Source organism: Pleurodeles waltl, chromosome 5, assembly GCF_031143425.1.
Source record: "Pleurodeles waltl isolate 20211129_DDA chromosome 5, aPleWal1.hap1.20221129, whole genome shotgun sequence".
NCBI classification, from domain to species: domain Eukaryota; kingdom Metazoa; phylum Chordata; class Amphibia; order Caudata; family Salamandridae; genus Pleurodeles; species Pleurodeles waltl.
This window is the reverse complement of record NC_090444.1, coordinates 1,051,615,899-1,051,637,748: the sequence shown is the minus strand read 5'-3', so window position 1 is coordinate 1,051,637,748 and position 21,850 is coordinate 1,051,615,899. Positions and strand designations below refer to the sequence as shown.

The 21,850-nt window shown below is 43.7% G+C and overlaps 9 non-coding genes across 9 annotated transcripts; 5 read left to right on the top strand and 4 right to left on the bottom strand.

Moving 5' to 3' along the window:
* The first annotated feature begins 493 nt into the window (after positions 1-493).
* TRNAL-UAA (transfer RNA leucine (anticodon UAA)) lies at positions 494-576 on the top strand. The gene has a single exon. It is a non-coding gene; the product is annotated as a tRNA-Leu (tRNA).
* Positions 577-870: 294 nt separating this feature from the next.
* Positions 871-953, bottom strand: TRNAL-UAA (transfer RNA leucine (anticodon UAA)). Its single transcript has one exon. It is a non-coding gene; the product is annotated as a tRNA-Leu (tRNA).
* Positions 954-5,781: 4,828 nt separating this feature from the next.
* Positions 5,782-5,864, top strand: TRNAL-UAA (transfer RNA leucine (anticodon UAA)). The gene has a single exon. It is a non-coding gene; the product is annotated as a tRNA-Leu (tRNA).
* A 294-nt stretch (positions 5,865-6,158) lies between these two features.
* On the bottom strand, positions 6,159-6,241 carry TRNAL-UAA (transfer RNA leucine (anticodon UAA)). The gene has a single exon. It is a non-coding gene; the product is annotated as a tRNA-Leu (tRNA).
* A 4,830-nt stretch (positions 6,242-11,071) lies between these two features.
* Positions 11,072-11,154, top strand: TRNAL-UAA (transfer RNA leucine (anticodon UAA)). Its single transcript has one exon. It is a non-coding gene; the product is annotated as a tRNA-Leu (tRNA).
* Positions 11,155-11,448: 294 nt separating this feature from the next.
* Positions 11,449-11,531, bottom strand: TRNAL-UAA (transfer RNA leucine (anticodon UAA)). Its single transcript has one exon. It is a non-coding gene; the product is annotated as a tRNA-Leu (tRNA).
* Positions 11,532-16,361: 4,830 nt separating this feature from the next.
* TRNAL-UAA (transfer RNA leucine (anticodon UAA)) lies at positions 16,362-16,444 on the top strand. Its single transcript has one exon. It is a non-coding gene; the product is annotated as a tRNA-Leu (tRNA).
* A 294-nt stretch (positions 16,445-16,738) lies between these two features.
* On the bottom strand, positions 16,739-16,821 carry TRNAL-UAA (transfer RNA leucine (anticodon UAA)). The gene has a single exon. It is a non-coding gene; the product is annotated as a tRNA-Leu (tRNA).
* Positions 16,822-21,651: 4,830 nt separating this feature from the next.
* On the top strand, positions 21,652-21,734 carry TRNAL-UAA (transfer RNA leucine (anticodon UAA)). The gene has a single exon. It is a non-coding gene; the product is annotated as a tRNA-Leu (tRNA).
* The last annotated feature ends 116 nt before the right edge of the window (positions 21,735-21,850 follow it).

Here is a 21,850-nt window from a genome sequence, read left to right as displayed (position 1 = left end):
AAAACGGCTTTGACGGTGGACCTTTGGGAGCTGGGAATCTAAGGATGTTACAATTGATTCGTCAGTCCATTGCTCCATCTACTTTGAGGTCATATGGCAAGGCCTAGGCAGAATTTATTGAGTCTGGTGCATTGAGGGGTATGAGGGACATTACATGTCACGGTATAGGAGGGAGGATGGAGAGTGCTTCATTATGACACATATTGACCTAGGATTGGCGGTGGTGGCTATAACAGGGAAGATGGCAGGTATTACATTTTTTGGTCAGTACTTTTGGGATTATGATACCATGGAAGGAGAAATGTGTAGGAGAATTGTTGCTGGCTGGGCGATGGAGGATGGATCCAGGTTGGATCAATGGCATCCTATTTCCATGCAAAAGCTGAGGGATATTTTGGGGGTTTTGAATTCTGCTTTTCCTGTTGGGAGGGCTGATAGTATAGATGATTCTTCTCCTGAAAAACAACTATATCATGATTGCAGGCACACCTGCACTATGGTGGCCGAGTGGTTAAGGCGTTGGACTTAAGATCCAATGGACATGTGTCTGCGTGGGTTCGAGCCCCACTCCTGGTATATCATTTTTTCTCTCCCGTGACACTGTTCATTTCAATTTCACACACTTTTCAGTTGCTCCTGATTATTATTAAAATAAGAGCTACATATAAAATCTTCATATCGATTAACGTGTATTTTTCTACCCCCAAAAAAGTAAACGCCTTGTATTGTACATTTCTCTTTGAAACTTAGTGACCTTTTGTTGCAGGTTGTATTACAGTATGCTTTTTCGTTTATTATAGGTGACTTATTTGTTTATGATACCTGACTTAATGCTTTCCATTTGGTGCATAAGGAATTACAAAATCTCTCTACCAGGAGTGCGGCTTGAACCCACGTGGACACATGTCCATTGGATCTTAAGTCCAACGCCTTAACCACTCAGCCATCCTGGTACCTGTGCAGGAAAGGGCAACAACATGGCACTTATTATAGATATCAAGAGTGCTCACTGTGTGACATTGAGCTTTCTATATATATATATATTTTCATATCTATATATTTTATCAGGTTACGCAAAACACATTTCAGGAATACAAGGTAATGTCATGCCTCTCCTCTATAAAACGTGCATGTACTTAATAAAAAAAAAATACAACCATACCTATCAAACATGTTTAAGATTATCAGCGTGTAGGACGAAAAAAGGTGCGCTTTTTTCACACCGTTTTTGTCACATGTCCTATTAAATATGTCTGCAAATTGACGTTAATCTTAAGAAATATCACACTAACCCCTTTTCAAGACTCAAAACTACACTTCACACAATCTAAAACACTTTGGGACAGATTTACAAGGCCCTTGCGGCCCTTAGCGCTACATTTGCAGAATTTATTTTGCCGCAAATGTGAAGATCATAGGCCACTACCATAGCAAAATATTTACAAGGTGGCGCAAGCTAGGTTTGCGCCAACTTGTTAACACTTTGCGCCACATCATGCATAATATATGCATGATGTGTGCAAAGGCGGCGTTCCCTTGTTAGAGAGTGGGCACGCTCGTTCCTCACCTGACAGGTTGCTTTTTGAGGATGGTGTCTCTGGGGCTGGTGTTGTAGCCAAGAGCGAACTCTTGACTCCGCGTGGGTCGCTTCGTTTGCCGCACTGCACGGGAATGGCTGGGAGGCATAGAGTTGGCAGTAGAGGAAGCGGTGTGGTGGGGAAGGGTCAGGCATAATTTATACAAGGTGGGCGTTCGCCCATTAGGGAGCCCGAAAAAATGGCGCAAGGCAATCTAAGAGATTTCCTTGCGCCATTTGTTTTACGCTTTCAACGCCTACTCAGAGGAGGCGTTAAAAGGGGGAATACCATTATTTATAATGGGCCCCTATGTACTCTGCAGGATTAGTCCCAAAATGATGGCGCTACTCTTGCATAGTACATCAATAGCGTAAAAAATATAACGCTAATGCCCCTACCCTGTGCCATGGTGCGCCGTATTATTATATATATAGCTCACACATGGTGGCGGTACAGGGGCGATAAGGGGTGCAAGGAACGTGGCGCTGCACCGGCAGAGCCACTTTCCTTAAATCTGCCCCTTTGTGTTTGTCTCGGAGCAACAGGTGGTTTATAATTTTGACACAAGTGAGGTCAATTTCAATAGAGTCCAGCAATTACAGGAAGATGGGCATAGCTTTGTCAGGGGTGAGCTTAAGAAAGCACACCCTGGGGCGGCTGAAGCATTTTTGGGGTGTGACAGCTCCTTTGGGCTTCGCAGCTCAGGAGGACGAGCCATGCCAAAGGACGTCATGAAAAATAAGACAACAGCGGAGACGCCGGTAAAGGTCTGGGCACCTTTAAAATGCCGGTCATAAGAGAGGGTTGCATCCAGAGCGATCAACCCGACTACAAGTGAGTGGCCTGGTGAATCATTTGATTTATGGTAGAATCACGGCTTCAAGATCCCAGCTATCAGCCAAGGTGCTGTCTCGTTGGCTTCGGGGCTCATTTTGCATGATGAATTGATGGATTACGATGACGACCAGGAGACTAAGGAGGGGGTGAATTGTGACGGTGGGGATGAGACTGCGGGAAGGAGATGCAGCAAAGAAATTAGGTGAGCTGTTCTAACAGAGGAAAGAGTTTTGGTGTGTTTCAGGATTTGCCCCCTTTGATGGTGCAGCGTAATCGGAAAGTCAAGACGAATAATCAGGTACCTGCAAGTGGTTTCATTCAAAAAAGGTGAGACACAGGCTGCTGTGGCTATGGGGTGTGAAGAGTTAAGCATGAAGGTAGTGTGTTTGGTGTCTGTAACAGTGGGTAATACCCTTTTGCGTTAGCATAAGGAAGTTTGGGTAGATTGAGTGGGAAAGATGATGCAAATAATGAAGCAGTTAAAGATGCAGACAATGTCCATTTGGGGGGGCTGTGAACAAAAAAGTCGGAGTCAATGATGGTAAGTCAGAGGCAAGTGGTGAGGAGGCTTCTAAGGCAGAGCCAGGTAAGGAAAAAGGAAAATCAGGTGAGGGTAGTGTAAAAAGTAAAAAGTTGCCATATATGGGGTTGTTCTTGCCCTTGGGGGCGCATCTCACCCAAGCCATGAAGGAAAACATTTGTAAAGGTGAGTTTGTTGATGTTTTTAAATTATTACATAGAGAAGTGTGGGCTAAGGAAGGGTCAAAGGAGGAGGAATGGGAATTAGCTAGGAGGCCGAAAGTTCCCACTACCCTTGAAAATTGGATGTCAGTATTCTTAATCATTGCTAGCGTTTATTGTGAGAGGCATCCAGAGCGTTGTATTTCTCTATTAAAATACATGGACGTTTTTAGGTGGGCTCAAATAGACTATGGTGGTTTTGGATGTTTTAGATATAATGAAGAACTTAGAGCCCATATGGCATTATTTCCAGATAAAGAATGGTGAGATATTTATAATGAGCTTTGGATGCAATGGTTGTGTACTTCCAAGAATGCCTCAGCGTTACACACAGCTAGTGGTCTTCTGGTTCCTTACAAGCCCTGTCAGGGGCATCCCAACCAATCTAGGGTGGGTAGTTTCACGAGAGCTCAGTTCCCACAGAATGGATCTTGTTGGTCCTTCAACAGAGGGTCATGCACACGACTCCAGTGCAAGTTCATGCACAATTGCTCCAATTGCAGGGGCAAACATCCATTGGTGCAATGTTTTGGAGGGATGCAATGGGGATGGAAGGCTAATGCAGGTAGAGGTGGTGATAGGGGAAGTGGTCGGATGCAGCAGATGGTGGGAAAAGGGCCCTTCTCCTAATAAATTAGATATTTTGTTTTATTGGTTGCAGTTTTATCCGAGGCGTGAGGAGGCCAAGTTACTGTACTAGAGTTTTCTTGAGGGTTTCAAGCTATGTTATCAAGGTCATAGAAGACAGAGAAAAAATTTGAAATCTGCAGTTGAGAATACGGAAGTGGTGAGAAAGAAATTGAGGACGGAATTGGAGGCTGGCAGAATGGTGGGTCCATGGGATACCTGGCCAATTCATAACTTAACAATTTCACCACTGGGTGTTGTGCCTAAAACACAACAAGGTGAGTTTAGATTGATTCATCATCTATCTTGGGCTGCAGGGGAGTCAGTTAATGATTTAATTGCACATGAAGACTCCATAGTGCATTGCACATCAGTGGAAGAGGCAATTAAGTTGGTAAGGGCTTGTGGAAGGAAGGCACAAATGGCAAAGTTAGACATTCAATCTGTCTTTTGACTATTGCCGGTACATCCTGAGGATTTTTCATTGTTGGGTCTTTAATCTGAGGATTCTATATTTGTGGATATAATGTTGCCAATGGGCTGTTCTGTTTCTTGTTCCCTGTTTGAAACTTGTAGTTGTTTTTTGCAGTGGTTTTTCCAACAGAAGACTGGGCTCGGGCATGTCACGAACTACCTAGGTGACTCTTTTCTGATGGGCTTGCAGTGATCCAATGAATGTAAAAAAGGGTTAATTGAATTTCAGAAGTGTATGGAGGAGATGGAAGTACCTTTGGCTCCGGATAAGACTGAAGGCCCTGCTATATTGAACTCAGAGAAATCTGAGGTACGGTTTCCGGTGGATAAGTGCAAAAGTTGATTTCTCTGTTGGAGGAGGCTGTTTCCACGGATAAGCTGGAGTTACAGCAGGTGCAAGCCTTATTGGGTTCTTTGAAGTTTGCGTGCCGTGTGGTGAGAGTTGGTAGAGCTCTTTGTAGGTGCCTTGGTTTTTCAGTCAAAGGTGCTGTTTTACCTCATCCCAGAATTCGGCTTAAAGAGGTCATCAATGCTGACTTCAGAATGTTGGTTTCTTTCCAGCAAAGTAATAATGGTGTTAACATGTTGACGGTTGAGGATGAATGGTAATGGCAAGTTCAAATTTTTTCAGATGATTCAGGAGCCCATGGTTTGGTTTTCTGAGATGGTGATTGGACTGCTGAGTCATGGCCGGATTCTTGGAGAGAGGCACACCATAGCATTTCGTTTCTGGAGTTTTTTTCCATTTGATGGTTGCTTTAGTGTTGTGTGGTAACCTTTTAGCAAACAGGCGAGTGGTTTTTAATGTGGATAGCCAAACAGTTGTTAATTTAGTCAATTCACAGAAGGCTCGAGATGAAAAAGTTTTGAAGTTGTTGCGTTTATTTTTGCTTCATTGTCTGAAATTCAATATTTTGTTTAAGGGTCAGTATGTTCCAGGTGTGAATAATGATATCACTGATGGGCTATCTCGTTCACAGTGGCAGAGATTCGGTGTACTGGTGCCGGGAGCAGATTTGCTTAAAACGGCTTTGACGGTGGACCTTTGGGAGCTGGGAATCTAAGGATGTTACAATTGATTCGTCAGTCCATTGCTCCATCTACTTTGACGTCATATGGCAAGGCCTAGGCAGAATTTATTGAGTCTGGTGCATTGAGGAGGTATGAGGGACCTTACATGTCACGGTATAGGAGGGAGGATGGAGTCCGCTTCATTATGACACATATTGACCTAGGATTGGCGGTGGTGGCTATAACAGGGAAGATGGCAGGTATTACATTTTTTGGTCAGTACTTTTGGGATTATGATACCATGGAAGGAGAAATGTGTAGGAGAATTGTTGCTGGCTGGGCGATGGAGGATGGATCCAGGTTGGATCAATGGCATCCTATTTCCATGCAAAAGCTGAGGGATATTTTGGGGGTTTTGAATTCTGCTTTTCCTGTTGGGAGGGCTGATAGTATAGATGATTCTTCTCCTGAAAAACAACTATATCATGATTGCAGACACAACTGCACTATATAGACCAGGGTGGCCGAGTGGTTAAGGCGTTGGACTTAAGATCCAATGGACATGTGTCTGCGTGGGTTCGAGCCCCACTCCTGGTATATCATTTTTTCTCTCCCGTGACACTGTTCATTTCAATTTCACGCACTTTTCAGTTGCTCCTGATTATTATTAAAATAAGAGCTACATATAAAATCTGCATATCGATTAACGTGTATTTTTCTACCCCCAAAAAAGTAAACGCCTTGTATTGTACATTTCTCTTTGAAACTTAGTAACCTTTTGTTGCAGGTTGTATTACAGTATGCTTTTTCGTTTATTATAGGTGACTTATTTGTTTATGATACCTGACTTAATGCTTTCCATTTGGTGCATAAGGAATTACAAAATCTCTCTACCAGGAGTGGGGCTTGAACCCACGTGGACACATGTCCATTGGATCTTAAGTCCAACGCCTTAACCACTCGGCCATCCTGGTACCTTTGCAGGAAAGGGCAACAACATGGCACTTATTATAGATATCAAGAGTGCTCACTGTGTGACATTGAGCTTTCTATATATATATATATTTTCATATCTATATATTTTATCAGGTTACGCAAAACACATTTCAGGAATACAAGGTAATGTCATGCCTCTCCTCTATAAAACGTGCATGTACTTAATAAAAAAAAAAATACAACCATACCTATCAAACATGTTTAAGATTATCAGCGTGTAGGACGAAAAAAGGTGCGCTTTTTTCACACCGTTTTTGTCACATGTCCTATTAAATATGTCTGCAAATTGACGTTAATCTTAAGAAATATCACACTAACCCCTTTTCAAGACTCAAAACTACACTTCACACAATCTAAAACACTTTGGGACAGATTTACAAGGCCCTTGCGGCCCTTAGCGCTACATTTGCAGAATTTATTTTGCCGCAAATGTGAAGATCATAGGCCACTACCATAGCAAAATATTTACAAGGTGGCGCAAGCTAGGTTTGCGCCAACTTGTTAACACTTTGCGCCACATCATGCATAATATATGCATGATGTGTGCAAAGGCGGCGTTCCCTTGTTAGAGAGTGGGCACGCTCGTTCCTCACCTGACAGGTTGCTTTTTGAGGAAGGTGTCTCTGGGGCTGGTGTTGTAGCCAAGAGCGAACTCTTGACTCCGCGTGGGTTGCTTCGTTTGCCGCACTGCACGGGAATGGCTGGGAGGCATAGAGTTGGCAGTAGAGGAAGCGGTGTGGTGGGGAAGGGTCAGGCATAATTTATACAAGGTGGGCGTTCGCCCATTAGGGAGCCCGAAAAAATGGCGCAAGGCAATCTAAGAGATTTCCTTGCGCCATTTGTTTTACACTTTCAACGCCTACTCAGAGGAGGCGTTAAAAGGGGGAATACCATTATTTATAATGGGCCCCTATGTACTCTGCAAGATTAGTCCCAAAATGATGGCGCTACTCTTGCAGAGTACATCAATAGCGTAAAAAATATAACGCTAATGCCCCTACCCTGTGCCATGGTGCGCCGTATTATTATATATATAGCTCACACATGGTGGCGGTACAGGGGCGTTAAGGGGTGCAAGGAACGTGGCGCTGCACCGGCAGAGCCACTTTCCTTAAATCTGCCCCTTTGTGTTTGTCTCGGAGCAACAGGTGGTTTATAATTTTGACACAAGTGAGGTCAATTTCAATAGAGTCCAGCAATTACAGGAAGATGGGCATAGCTTTGTCAGGGGTGAGCTTAAGAAAGCACACCCTGGGGCGGCTGAAGCATTTTTGGGGTGTGACAGCTCTTTTGGGCTTCGCAGCTCAGGAGGACGAACCATGCCAAAGGACGTCATGAAAAATAAGACAACAGCGGAGATGCCGGTAAAGGTCTGGGCACCTTTAAAATGCCGGTCATAAGAGAGGGTTGCATCCAGAGCGATCAACCCGACTACAAGGGAGTGGCCTGGTGAATCATTTGATTTATGGTACAATCACGGCTTCAAGATCCCAGCTATCAGCCAAGGTGCTGTCTCGTTGGCTTCGGGGCTCATTTTGCATGATGAATTGATGGATTACGATGACGACCAGGAGACTAAGGAGGGGGAGAATTGTGAGGGTGGGGATGAGACTGCGGGGAAGGAGATGCAGCAAAGAAATTAGGTGAGCTGTTCTAACAGAGGAAAGAGTTTTGGTGTGTTTCAGGATTTGCCCCCTTTGATGGTGCAGCGTAATCGGAAAGTCAAGACGAATAATCAGGTACCTGCAAGTGGTTTCATTAAAAAAAGGTGAGACACAGGCTGCTGTGGCTATGGGGTGTGAAGAGTTAAGCATGAAGGTAGTGTGTTTGGTGTCTGTAACAGTGGGTAATACCCTTTTGCGTTAGCATAAGGAAGTTTGGGTAGATTGAGTGGGAAAGATGATGCAAATAATGAAGCAGTTAAAGATGCAGACAATGTCCATTTGGGGGGGCTGTGAACAAAAAAGTCGGAGTCAATGATGGTAAGTCAGAGGCAAGTGGTGAGGAGGCTTCTAAGGCAGAGCCAGGTAAGGAAAAAGGAAACTCAGGTGAGGGTAGTGTAAAAAGTAAAAAGTTGCCATATATGGGGTTGTTCTTGCCTTTGGGGGCGCATCTCACCCAAGCCATGAAGGAAAACATTTGTAAAGGTGAGTTTGTTGATGTTTTTAAATTATTACATAGAGAAGTGTGGGCTAAGGAAGGGTCAAAGGAGGAGGAATGGGAATTAGCTAGGAGGCCGAAAGTTCCCACTACCCTTGAGAATTGGATGTCAGTATTCTTAATCATTGCTAGCGTTTATTGTGAGAGGCATCCGGAGCGTTGTATTTCTCTATTAAAATACATGCACGTTTTTAGGTGGGCTCAAATAGACTATGGTGGTTTTGGATGTTTTAGATATAATGAAGAACTTAGAGCCCAGATGGCATTATTTCCAGATAAAGAATGGTGAGATATTTATAATGAGCTTTGGATGCAATGGTTGTGTACTTCCAAGAATGCCTCAGCGTTACACACAGCTAGTGGTCTTCTGGTTCCTTACAAGCCCTTTCAGGGGCATCCCAACCAATCTAGGGTGGGTAGTTTCACAAGAGCTCAGTTCCCACAGAATGGATCTTGTTGGTCCTTCAACAGAGGGTCATGCACACGACTCCAGTGCAAGTTCATGCACAATTGCTCCAATTGCAGGGGCAAACATCCATTGGTGCAATGTTTTGGAGGGATGCAATGGGGATGGAAGGCTAATGCAGGTAGAGGTGGTGATAGGGGAAGGGGTCGGATGCAGCAGATGGTGGTAAAAGGGCCCTTCTCCTAATAAATTAGATATTTTGTTTTATTGGTTGCAGTTTTATCCGAGGCGTGAGGAGGCCAAGTTACTGTACTAGAGTTTTCTTGAGGGTTTCAAGCTATGTTATCAAGGTCATAGAAGACAGTGAAAAAATTTGAAATCTGCAGTTGAGAATCCGGAAGTGGTGAGAAAGAAATTGAGGACGGAATTGGAGGCTGGCAGAATGGTGGGTCCATGGGATACCTGGCCGATTCATAACTTAACAATTTCACCACTGGGTGTTGTGCCTAAAACACAACAAGGTGAGTTTAGATTGATTCATCATCAATCGTGGGCTGCAGGGGAGTCAGTTAATGATTTAATTGCACATGAAGACTCCATAGTGCATTGCACATCAGTGGAAGAGGCAATTAAGTTGGTAAGGGCTTGTGGAAGGAAGGCACAAATGGCAAAGTTAGACATTCAATCTGTCTTTTGACTATTGCCGGTACATCCTGAGGATTTTTCATTGTTGGGTCTTTAATCTGAGGATTCTATATTTGTGGATATAATGTTGCCAATGGGCTGTTCTGTTTCTTGTTCCCTGTTTGAAACTTGTAGTTGTTTTTTGCAGTGGTTTTTCCAACAGAAGACTGGGCTCGGGCATGTCACGAACTACCTAGGTGACTCTTTTCTGATGGGCTTGCAGTGATCCAATGAATGTAAAAAAGGGTTAATTGAATTTCAGAAGTGTATGGAGGAGATGGAAGTACCTTTGGCTCCGGATAAGACTGAAGGCCCTGCTATATTGAACTCAGAGAAATCTGAGGTACGGTTTCTGGTGGATAAGTGCAAAAGTTGATTTCTCTGTTGGAGGAGGCTGTTTCCACGGATAAGCTGGAGTTACAGCAGGTGCAAGCCTTATTGGGTTCTTTGAAGTTTGCGTGCCGTGTGGTGAAAGTTGGTAGAGCTCTTTGTAGGTGCCTTGGTTTTTCAGTCAAAGGTGCTGTTTTACCTCATCCCAGAATTCGGCTTAAAGAGGTCATCAATGCTGACTTCAGAATGTTGGTTTCTTTCCAGCAAAGTAATAATGGTGTTAACATGTTGACGGTTGAGGATGAATGGTTATGGCAAGTTCAATTTTTTTCTGATGATTCGGGAGCCCATGGTTTGGTTTTCTGAGATGGTGATTGGACTGCTGAGTCATGGCCGGATTCTTGGAGAGAGGCACACCATAGCATTTCGTTTCTGGAGTTTTTTTCCATTTGATGGTTGCTTTAGTGTTGTGTGGTAACCTTTTAGCAAACAGGCGAGTGGTTTTTAATGTGGATAGCCAAACAGTTGTTAATTTAGTCAATTCACAGAAGGCTCGAGATGAAAAAGTTTTGAAGTTGTTGCGTTTATTTTTGCTTCATTGTCTGAAATTCAATATTTTGTTTAAGAGTCAGTATGTTCCAGGTGTGAATAATGATATCACTGATGGGCTATCTCATTCACAGTGGCAGAGATTCGGTGTACTGGTGCCGGGAGCAGATTTGCTTAAAACGGCTTTGACGGTGGACCTTTGGGAGCTGGGAATCTAAGGATGTTACAATTGATTCGTCAGTCCATTGCTCCATCTACTTTGAGGTCATATGGCAAGGCCTAGGCAGAATTTATTGAGTCTGGTGCATTGAGGAGGTATGAGGGACCTTACATGTCACGGTATAGGAGGGAGGATGGAGAGTGCTTCATTATGACACATATTGACCTAGGATTGGCGGTGGTGGCTATAACAGGGAAGATGGCAGGTATTACATTTTTTGGTCAGTACTTTTGGGATTATGATACCATGGAAGGAGAAATGTGTAGGAGAATTGTTGCTGGCTGGGCGATGGAGGATGGATCCAGGTTGGATCAATGGCATCCTATTTCCATGCAAAAGCTGAGGGATATTTTGGGGGTTTTGAATTCTGCTTTTCCTGTTGGGAGGGCTGATAGTATAGATGATTCTTCTCCTGAAAAACAACTATATCATGATTGCAGGCACACCTGCACTATGTAGACCAGGGTGGCCGAGTGGTTAAGGCGTTGGACTTAAGATCCAATGGACATGTGTCTGCGTGGGTTCGAGCCCCACTCCTGGTATATCATTTTTTCTCTCCCGTGACACTGTTCATTTCAATTTCACACACTTTTCAGTTGCTCCTGATTATTATTAAAATAAGAGCTACATATAAAATCTTCATACCGATTAACGTGTATTTTTCTACCCCCAAAAAAGTAAACGCCTTGTATTGTACATTTCTCTTTGAAACTTAGTAACCTTTTGTTGCAGGTTGTATTACAGTATGCTTTTTCGTTTATTATAGGTGACTTATTTGTTTATGATACCTGACTTAATGCTTTCCATTTGGTGCATAAGGAATTACAAAATCTCTCTACCAGGAGTGGGGCTTGAACCCACGTGGACACATGTCCATTGGATCTTAAGTCCAACGCCTTAACCACTCGGCCATCCTGGTACCTGTGCAGGAAAGAGCAACAACATGGCACTTATTATAGATATCAAGAGTGCTCACTGTGTGACATTGAGCTTTCTATATATATATATATTTTCATATCTATATATTTTATCAGGTTACGCAAAACACATTTCAGGAATACAAGGTAATGTCATGCCTCTCCTCTATAAAACGTGCATGTACTTAATAAAAAAAAAAATACAACCATACCTATCAAACATGTTTAAGATTATCAGCGTGTAGGACGAAAAAAGGTGCGCTTTTTTCACACCGTTTTTGTCACATGTCCTATTAAATATGTCTGCAAATTGACGTTAATCTTAAGAAATATCACACTAACCCCTTTTCAAGACTCAAAACTATACTTCACACAATCTAAAACACTTTGGGACAGATTTACAAGGCCCTTGCGGCCCTTAGCGCTACATTTGCAGAATTTATTTTGCCGCAAATGTGAAGATCATAGGCCACTACCATAGCAAAATATTTACAAGGTGGCGCAAGCTAGGTTTGCGCCAACTTGTTAACACTTTGCGCCACATCATGCATAATATATGCATGATGTGTGCAAAGGCGGCGTTCCCTTGTTAGAGAGTGGGCACGCTCGTTCCTCACCTGACAGGTTGCTTTTTGAGGATGGTGTCTCTGGGGCTGGTGTTGTAGCCAAGAGCGAACTCTTGACTCCGCGTGGGTCGCTTCGTTTGCCGCACTGCACGGGAATGGCTGGGAGGCATAGAGTTGGCAGTAGAGGAAGCGGTGTGGTGGGGAAGGGTCAGGCATAATTTATACAAGGTGGGCGTTCGCCCATTAGGGAGCCCGAAAAAATGGCGCAAGGCAATCTAAGAGATTTCCTTGCGCCATTTGTTTTACACTTTCAACGCCTACTCAGAGGAGGCGTTAAAAGGGGGAATACCATTATTTATAATGGGCCCCTTTGTACTCTGCAGGATTAGTCCCAAAATGATGGCGCTACTCTTGCAGAGTACATCAATAGCGTAAAAAATATAACGCTAATGCCCCTACCCTGTGCCATTGTGCGCCGTATTATTATATATATAGCTCACACATGGTGGCGGTACATAGGCGATAAGGGGTGCAAGGAACGTGGCGCTGCACCGGCAGAGCCACTTTCCTTAAATCTGCCCCTTTGTGTTTGTCTCGGAGCAACAGGTGGTTTATAATTTTGACACAAGTGAGGTCAATTTCAATAGAGTCCAGCAATTACAGGAAGATGGGCATAGCTTTGTCAGGGGTGAGCTTAAGAAAGCACACCCTGGGGCGGCTGAAGCATTTTTGGGGTGTGACAGCTCCTTTGGGCTTCGCAGCTCAGGAGGACGAGCCATGCCAAAGGACGTCATGAAAAATAAGACAACAGCGGAGACGCCGGTAAAGGTCTGGGCACCTTTAAAATGCCGGTCATAAGAGAGGGTTGCATCCAGAGCGATCAACCCGACTACAAGTGAGTGGCCTGGTGAATCATTTGATTTATGGTAGAATCACGGCTTCAAGATCCCAGCTATCAGCCAAGGTGCTGTCTCGTTGGCTTCGGGACTCATTTTGCATGATGAATTGATGGATTACGATGACGACCAGGAGACTAAGGAGGGGGTGAATTGTGAGGGTGGGGATGAGACTGCGGGGAAGGAGATGCAGCAAAGAAATTAGGTGAGCTGTTCTAACAGAGGAAAGAGTTTTGGTGTGTTTCAGGATTTGCCCCCTTTGATGGTGCAGCGTAATCGGAAAGTCAAGACGAATAATCAGGTACCTGCAAGTGGTTTCATTCAAAAAAGGTGAGACACAGGCTGCTGTGGCTATGGGGTGTGAAGAGTTAAGCATGAAGGTAGTGTGTTTGGTGTCTGTAACAGTGGGCAATACCCTTTTGCGTTAGCATAAGGAAGTTTGGGTAGATTGAGTGGGAAAGATGATGCAAATAATGAAGCAGTTAAAGATGCAGACAATGTCCATTTGGGGGGGCTGTGAACAAAAAAGTCGGAGTCAATGATGGTAAGTCAGAGGCAAGTGGTGAGGAGGCTTCTAAGGCAGAGCCAGGTAAGGAAAAAGGAAACTCAGGTGAGGGTAGTGTAAAAAGTAAAAAGTTGCCATATATGGGGTTGTTCTTGCCCTTGGGGGCGCATCTCACCCAAGCCATGAAGGAAAACATTTGTAAAGGTGAGTTTGTTGATGTTTTTAAATTATTACATAGAGAAGTGTGGGCTAAGGAAGGGTCAAAGGAGGAGGAATGGGAATTAGCTAGGAGGCCGAAAGTTCCCACTACCCTTGAGAATTGGATGTCAGTATTCTTAATCATTGCTAGCGTTTATTGTGAGAGGCATCCGGAGCGTTGTATTTCTCTATTAAAATACATGGACGTTTTTAGGTGGGCTCAAATAGACTATGGTGGTTTTGGATGTTTTAGATATAATGAAGAACTTAGAGCCCATATGGCATTATTTCCAGATAAAGAATGGTGAGATATTTATAATGAGCTTTGGATGCAATGGTTGTGTACTTCCAAGAATGCCTCAGCGTTACACACAGCTAGTGGTCTTCTGGTTCCTTACAAGCCCTGTCAGGGGCATCCCAACCAATCTAGGGTGGGTAGTTTCACGAGAGCTCAGTTCCCACAGAATGGATCTTGTTGGTCCTTCAACAGAGGGTCATGCACACGACTCCAGTGCAAGTTCATGCACAATTGCTCCAATTGCAGGGGCAAACATCCATTGGTGCAATGTTTTGGAGGGATGCAATGGGGATGGAAGGCTAATGCAGGTAGAGGTGGTGATAGGGGAAGGGGTCGGATGCAGCAGATGGTGGGAAAAGGGCCCTTCACCTAATAAATTAGATATTTTGTTTTATTGGTTGCAGTTTTATCCGAGGCGTGAGGAGGCCAAGTTACTGTACTAGAGTTTTCTTGAGGGTTTCAAGCTATGTTATCAAGGTCATAGAAGACAGAGAAAAAATTTGAAATCTGCAGTTGAGAATACGGAAGTGGTGAGAAAGAAATTGAGGACGGAATTGGAGGCTGGCAGAATGGTGGGTCCATGGGATACCTGGCCAATTCATAACTTAACAATTTCACCACTGGGTGTTGTGCCTAAAACACAACAAGGTGAGTTTAGATTGATTCATCATCTATCGTGGGCTGCAGGGGAGTCAGTTAATGATTTAATTGCACATGAAGACTCCATAGTGCATTGCACATCAGTGGAAGAGGCAATTAAGTTGGTAAGGGCTTGTGGAAGGAAGGCACAAATGGCAAAGTTAGACATTCAATCTGTCTTTTGACTATTGCCGGTACATCCTGAGGATTTTTCATTGTTGGGTCTTTAATCTGAGGATTCTATATTTGTGGATATAATGTTGCCAATGGGCTGTTCTGTTTCTTGTTCCCTGTTTGAAACTTGTAGTTGTTTTTTGCAGTGGTTTTTCCAACAGAAGACTGGGCTCGGGCATGTCACGAACTACCTAGGTGACTCTTTTCTGATGGGCTTGCAGTGATCCAATGAATGTAAAAAAGGGTTAATTGAATTTCAGAAGTGTATGGAGGAGATGGAAGTACCTTTGGCTCCGGATAAGACTGAAGGCCCTGCTATATTGAACTCAGAGAAATCTGAGGTACGGTTTCCGGTGGATAAGTGCAAAAGTTGATTTCTCTGTTGGAGGAGGCTGTTTCCACGGATAAGCTGGAGTTACAGCAGGTGCAAGCCTTATTGGGTTCTTTGAAGTTTGCGTGCCGTGTGGTGAGAGTTGGTAGAGCTCTTTGTAGGTGCCTTGGTTTTTCAGTCAAAGGTGCTGTTTTACCTCATCCCAGAATTCGGCTTAAAGAGGTCATCAATGCTGACTTCAGAATGTTGGTTTCTTTCCAGCAAAGTAATAATGGTGTTAACATGTTGACGGTTGAGGATGAATGGTAATGGCAAGTTCAAATTTTTTCAGATGATTCAGGAGCCCATGGTTTGGTTTTCTGAGATGGTGATTGGACTGCTGAGTCATGGCCGGATTCTTGGAGAGAGGCACACCATAGCATTTCGTTTCTGGAGTTTTTTTCCATTTGATGGTTGCTTTAGTGTTGTGTGGTAACCTTTTAGCAAACAGGCGAGTGGTTTTTAATGTGGATAGCCAAACAGTTGTTAATTTAGTCAATTCACAGAAGGCTCGAGATGAAAAAGTTTTGAAGTTGTTGCGTTTATTTTTGCTTCATTGTCTGAAATTCAATATTTTGTTTAAGGGTCAGTATGTTCCAGGTGTGAATAATGATAGCACTGATGGGCTATCTCGTTCACAGTGGCAGAGATTCGGTGTACTGGTGCCGGGAGCAGATTTGCTTAAAACGGCTTTGACGGTGGACCTTTGGGAGCTGGGAATCTAAGGATGTTACAATTGATTCGTCAGTCCATTGCTCCATCTACTTTGACGTCATATGGCAAGGCCTAGGCAGAATTTATTGAGTCTGGTGCATTGAGGAGGTATGAGGGACCTTACATGTCACGGTATAGGAGGGAGGATGGAGTCCGCTTCATTATGACACATATTGACCTAGGATTGGCGGTGGTGGCTATAACAGGGAAGATGGCAGGTATTACATTTTTTGGTCAGTACTTTTGGGATTATGATACCATGGAAGGAGAAATGTGTAGGAGAATTGTTGCTGGCTGGGCGATGGAGGATGGATCCAGGTTGGATCAATGGCATCCTATTTCCATGCAAAAGCTGAGGGATATTTTGGGGGTTTTGAATTCTGCTTTTCCTGTTGGGAGGGCTGATAGTTTAGATGATTCTTCTCCTGAAAAACAACTATATCATGATTGCAGGCACACCTGCACTATGTAGACCAGGGTGGCCGAGTGGTTAAGGCGTTGGACTTAAGATCCAATGGACATGTGTCTGCGTGGGTTCGAGCCCCACTCCTGGTATATCATTTTTTCTCTCCCGTGACACTGTTCATTTCAATTTCACGCACTTTTCAGTTGCTCCTGATTATTATTAAAATAAGAGCTACATATAAAATCTGCATATCGATTAACGTGTATTTTTCTACCCCCAAAAAAGTAAACGCCTTGTATTGTACATTTCTCTTTGAAACTTAGTAACCTTTTGTTGCAGGTTGTATTACAGTATGCTTTTTCGTTTATTATAGGTGACTTATTTGTTTATGATACCTGACTTAATGCTTTCCATTTGGTGCATAAGGAATTACAAAATCTCTCTACCGGGAGTGGGGCTTGAACCCACGTGGACACATGTCCATTGGATCTTAAGTCCAACGCCTTAACCACTCGGCCATCCTGGTACCTGCGCAGGAAAGGGCAACAACATGGCACTTATTATAGATATCAAGAGTGCTCACTGTGTGACATTGAGCTTTCTATATATATATATATTTTCATATCTATATATTTTATCAGGTTACGCAAAACACATTTCAGGAATACAAGGTAATGTCATGCCTCTCCTCTATAAAACGTGCATGTACTTAATAAAAAAAAAAATACAACCATACCTATCAAACATGTTTAAGATTATCAGCGTGTAGGACGAAAAAAGGTGCGCTTTTTTCACACCGTTTTTGTCACATGTCCTATTAAATATGTCTGCAAATTGACGTTAGTCTTAAGAAATATCACACTAACCCCTTTTCAAGACTCAAAACTACACTTCACACAATCTAAAACACTTTGGGACAGATTTACAAGGCCCTTGCGGCCCTTAGCGCTACATTTGCAGAATTTATTTTGCCGCAAATGTGAAGATCATAGGCCACTACCATAGCAAAATATTTACAAGGTGGCGCAAGCTAGGTTTGCGCCAACTTGTTAACACTTTGCGCCACATCATGCATAATATATGCATGATGTGTGCAAAGGCGGCGTTCCCTTGTTAGAGAGTGGGCACGCTCGTTCCTCACCTGACAGGTTGCTTTTTGAGGAAGGTGTCTCTGGGGCTGGTGTTGTAGCCAAGAGCGAACTCTTGACTCCGCGTGGGTTGCTTCGTCTGCCGCACTGCACGGGAATGGCTGGGAGGCATAGAGTTGGCAGTAGAGGAAGCGGTGTGGTGGGGAAGGGTCAGGCATAATTTATACAAGGTGGGCGTTCGCCCATTAGGGAGCCCGAAAAAATGGCGCAAGGCAATCTAAGAGATTTCCTTGCGCCATTTGTTTTACACTTTCAACGCCTACTCAGAGGAGGCGTTAAAAGGGGGAATACCATTATTTATAATGGGCCCCTATGTACTCTGCAAGATTAGTCCCAAAATGATGGCGCTACTCTTGCAGAGTACATCAATAGCGTAAAAAATATAACGCTAATGCCCCTACCCTGTGCCATGGTGCGCCGTATTATTATATATATAGCTCACACATGGTGGCGGTACAGGGGCGTTAAGGGGTGCAAGGAACGTGGCGCTGCACCGGCAGAGCCACTTTCCTTAAATCTGCCCCTTTGTGTTTGTCTCGGAGCAACAGGTGGTTTATAATTTTGACACAAGTGAGGTCAATTTCAATAGAGTCCAGCAATTACAGGAAGATGGGCATAGCTTTGTCAGGGGTGAGCTTAAGAAAGCACACCCTGGGGCGGCTGAAGCATTTTTGGGGTGTGACAGCTCTTTTGGGCTTCGCAGCTCAGGAGGACGAACCATGCCAAAGGACGTCATGAAAAATAAGACAACAGCGGAGATGCCGGTAAAGGTCTGGGCACCTTTAAAATGCCGGTCATAAGAGAGGGTTGCATCCAGAGCGATCAACCTGACTACAAGGGAGTGGCCTGGTGAATCATTTGATTTATGGTACAATCACGGCTTCAAGATCCCAGCTATCAGCCAAGGTGCTGTCTCGTTGGCTTCGGGGCTCATTTTGCATGATGAATTGATGGATTACGATGACGACCAGGAGACTAAGGAGGGGGAGAATTGTGAGGGTGGGGATGAGACTGCGGGGAAGGAGATGCAGCAAAGAAATTAGGTGAGCTGTTCTAACAGAGGAAAGAGTTTTGGTGTGTTTCAGGATTTGCCCCCTTTGATGGTGCAGCGTAATCGGAAAGTCAAGACGAATAATCAGGTACCTGCAAGTGGTTTCATTCAAAAAAGGTGAGACACAGGCTGCTGTGGCTATGGGGTGTGAAGAGTTAAGCATGAAGGTAGTGTGTTTGGTGTCTGTAACAGTGGGTAATACCCTTTTGCGTTAGCATAAGGAAGTTTGGGTAGATTGAGTGGGAAAGATGATGCAAATAATGAAGCAGTTAAAGATGCAGACAATGTCCATTTGGGGGGGCTGTGAACAAAAAAGTCGGAGTCAATGATGGTAAGTCAGAGGCAAGTGGTGAGGAGGCTTCTAAGGCAGAGCCAGGTAAGGAAAAAGGAAACTCAGGTGAGGGTAGTGTAAAAAGTAAAAAGTTGCCATATATGGGGTTGTTCTTGCCTTTGGGGGCGCATCTCACCCAAGCCATGAAGGAAAACATTTTTAAAGGTGAGTTTGTTGATGTTTTTAAATTATTACATAGAGAAGTGTGGGCTAAGGAAGGGTCAAAGGAGGAGGAATGGGAATTAGCTAGGAGGCCGAAAGTTCCCACTACCCTTGAGAATTGGATGTCAGTATTCTTAATCATTGCTAGCGTTTATTGTGAGAGGCATCCAGAGCGTTGTATTTCTCTATTAAAATACATGCACGTTTTTAGGTGGGCTCAAATAGACTATGGTGGTTTTGGATGTTTTAGATATAATGAAGAACTTAGAGCCCAGATGGCATTATTTCCAGATAAAGAATGGTGAGATATTTATAATGAGCTTTGGATGCAATGGTTGTGTACTTCCAAGAATGCCTCAGCGTTACACACAGCTAGTGGTCTTCTGGTTCCTTACAAGCCCTTTCAGGGGCATCCCAACCAATCTAGGGTGGGTAGTTTCACAAGAGCTCAGTTCCCACAGAATGGATCTTGTTGGTCCTTCAACAGAGGGTCATGCACATGACTCCAGTGCAAGTTCATGCACAATTGCTCCAATTGCAGGGGCAAACATCCATTGGTGCAATGTTTTGGAGGGATGCAATGGGGATGGAAGGCTAATGCAGGTAGAGGTGGTGATAGGGGAAGGGGTCGGATGCAGCAGATGGTGGGAAAAGGGCCCTTCTCCTAATAAATTAGATATTTTGTTTTATTGGTTGCAGTTTTATCCGAGGCGTGAGGAGGCCAAGTTACTGTACTAGAGTTTTCTTGAGGGTTTCAAGCTATGTTATCAAGGTCATAGAAGACAGAGAAAAAATTTGAAATCTGCAGTTGAGAATCCGGAAGTGGTGAGAAAGAAATTGAGGACGGAATTGGAGGCTGGCAGAATGGTGGGTCCATGGGATACCTGGCCGATTCATAACTTAACAATTTCACCACTGGGTGTTGTGCCTAAAACACAACAAGGTGAGTTTAGATTGATTCATCATCAATCGTGGGCTGCAGGGGAGTCAGTTAATGATTTAATTGCACATGAAGACTCCATAGTGCATTGCACATCAGTGGAAGAGGCAATTAAGTTGGTAAGGGCTTGTGGAAGGAAGGCACAAATGGCAAAGTTAGACATTCAATCTGTCTTTTGACTATTGCCGGTACATCCTGAGGATTTTTCATTGTTGGGTCTTTAATCTGAGGATTCTATATTTGTGGATATAATGTTGCCAATGGGCTGTTCTGTTTCTTGTTCCCTGTTTGAAACTTGTAGTTGTTTTTTGCAGTGGTTTTTCCAACAGAAGACTGGGCTCGGGCATGTCACGAACTACCTAGGTGACTCTTTTCTGATGGGCTTGCAGTGATCCAATGAATGTAAAAAAGGGTTAATTGAATTTCAGAAGTGTATGGAGGAGATGGAAGTACCTTTGGCTCCGGATAAGACTGAAGGCCCTGCTATATTGAACTCAGAGAAATCTGAGGTACGGTTTCCGGTGGATTAGTGCAAAAGTTGATTTCTCTGTTGGAGGAGGCTGTTTCCACGGATAAGCTGGAGTTACAGCAGGTGCAAGCCTTATTGGGTTCTTTGAAGTTTGCGTGCCGTGTGGTGAAAGTTGGTAGAGCTCTTTGTAGGTGCCTTGGTTTTTCAGTCAAAGGTGCTGTTTTACCTCATCCCAGAATTCGGCTTAAAGAGGTCATCAATGCTGACTTCAGAATGTTGGTTTCTTTCCAGCAAAGTAATAATGGTGTTAACATGTTGACGGTTGAGGATGAATGGTAATGGCAAGTTCAAATTTTTTCAGATGATTCAGGAGCCCATGGTTTGGTTTTCGGAGATGGTGATTGGACTGCTGAGTCATGGCCGGATTCTTGGAGAGAGGCACACCATAGCATTTCGTTTCTGGAGTTTTTTTCCATTTGATGGTTGCTTTAGTGTTGTGTGGTAACCTTTTAGCAAACAGGCGAGTGGTTTTTAATGTGGATAGCCAAACAGTTGTTAATTTAGTCAATTCACAGAAGGCTCGAGATGAAAAAGTTTTGAAGTTGTTGCGTTTATTTTTGCTTCATTGTCTGAAATTCAATATTTTGTTTAAGGGTCAGTATGTTCCAGGTGTGAATAATGATATCACTGATGGGCTATCTCGTTCACAGTGGCAGAGATTCGGTGTACTGGTGCCGGGAGCAGATTTGCTTAAAACGGCTTTGACGGTGGACCTTTGGGAGCTGGGAATCTAAGGATGTTACAATTGATTCGTCAGTCCATTGCTCCATCTACTTTGAGGTCATATGGCAAGGCCTAGGCAGAATTTATTGAGTCTGGTGCATTGAGGAGGTATGAGGGACCTTACATGTCACGGTATAGGAGGGAGGATGGAGTCCGCTTCATTATGACACATATTGACCTAGGATTGGCGGTGGTGGCTATAACAGGGAAGATGGCAGGTATTACATTTTTTGGTCAGTACTTTTGGGATTATGATACCATGGAAGGAGAAATGTGTAGGAGAATTGTTGCTGGCTGGGCGATGGAGGATGGATCCAGGTTGGATCAATGGCATCCTATTTCCATGCAAAAGCTGAGGGATATTTTGGGGGTTTTGAATTCTGCTTTTCCTGTTGGGAGGGCTGATAGTATAGATGATTCTTCTCCTGAAAAACAACTATATCATGATTGCAGGCACACTTGCATTATGTAGACCAGGGTGGCCGAGTGGTTAAGGCGTTGGACTTAAGATCCAATGGACATGTTTCTGCGTGGGTTTGAGCCCCACTCCTGGTATATCATTTTTTCTCTCCCGTGACACTGTTCATTTCAATTTCACGCACTTTTCAGTTGCTCCTGATTATTATTAAAATAAGAGCTACATATAAAATCTTCATATCGATTAACATGTA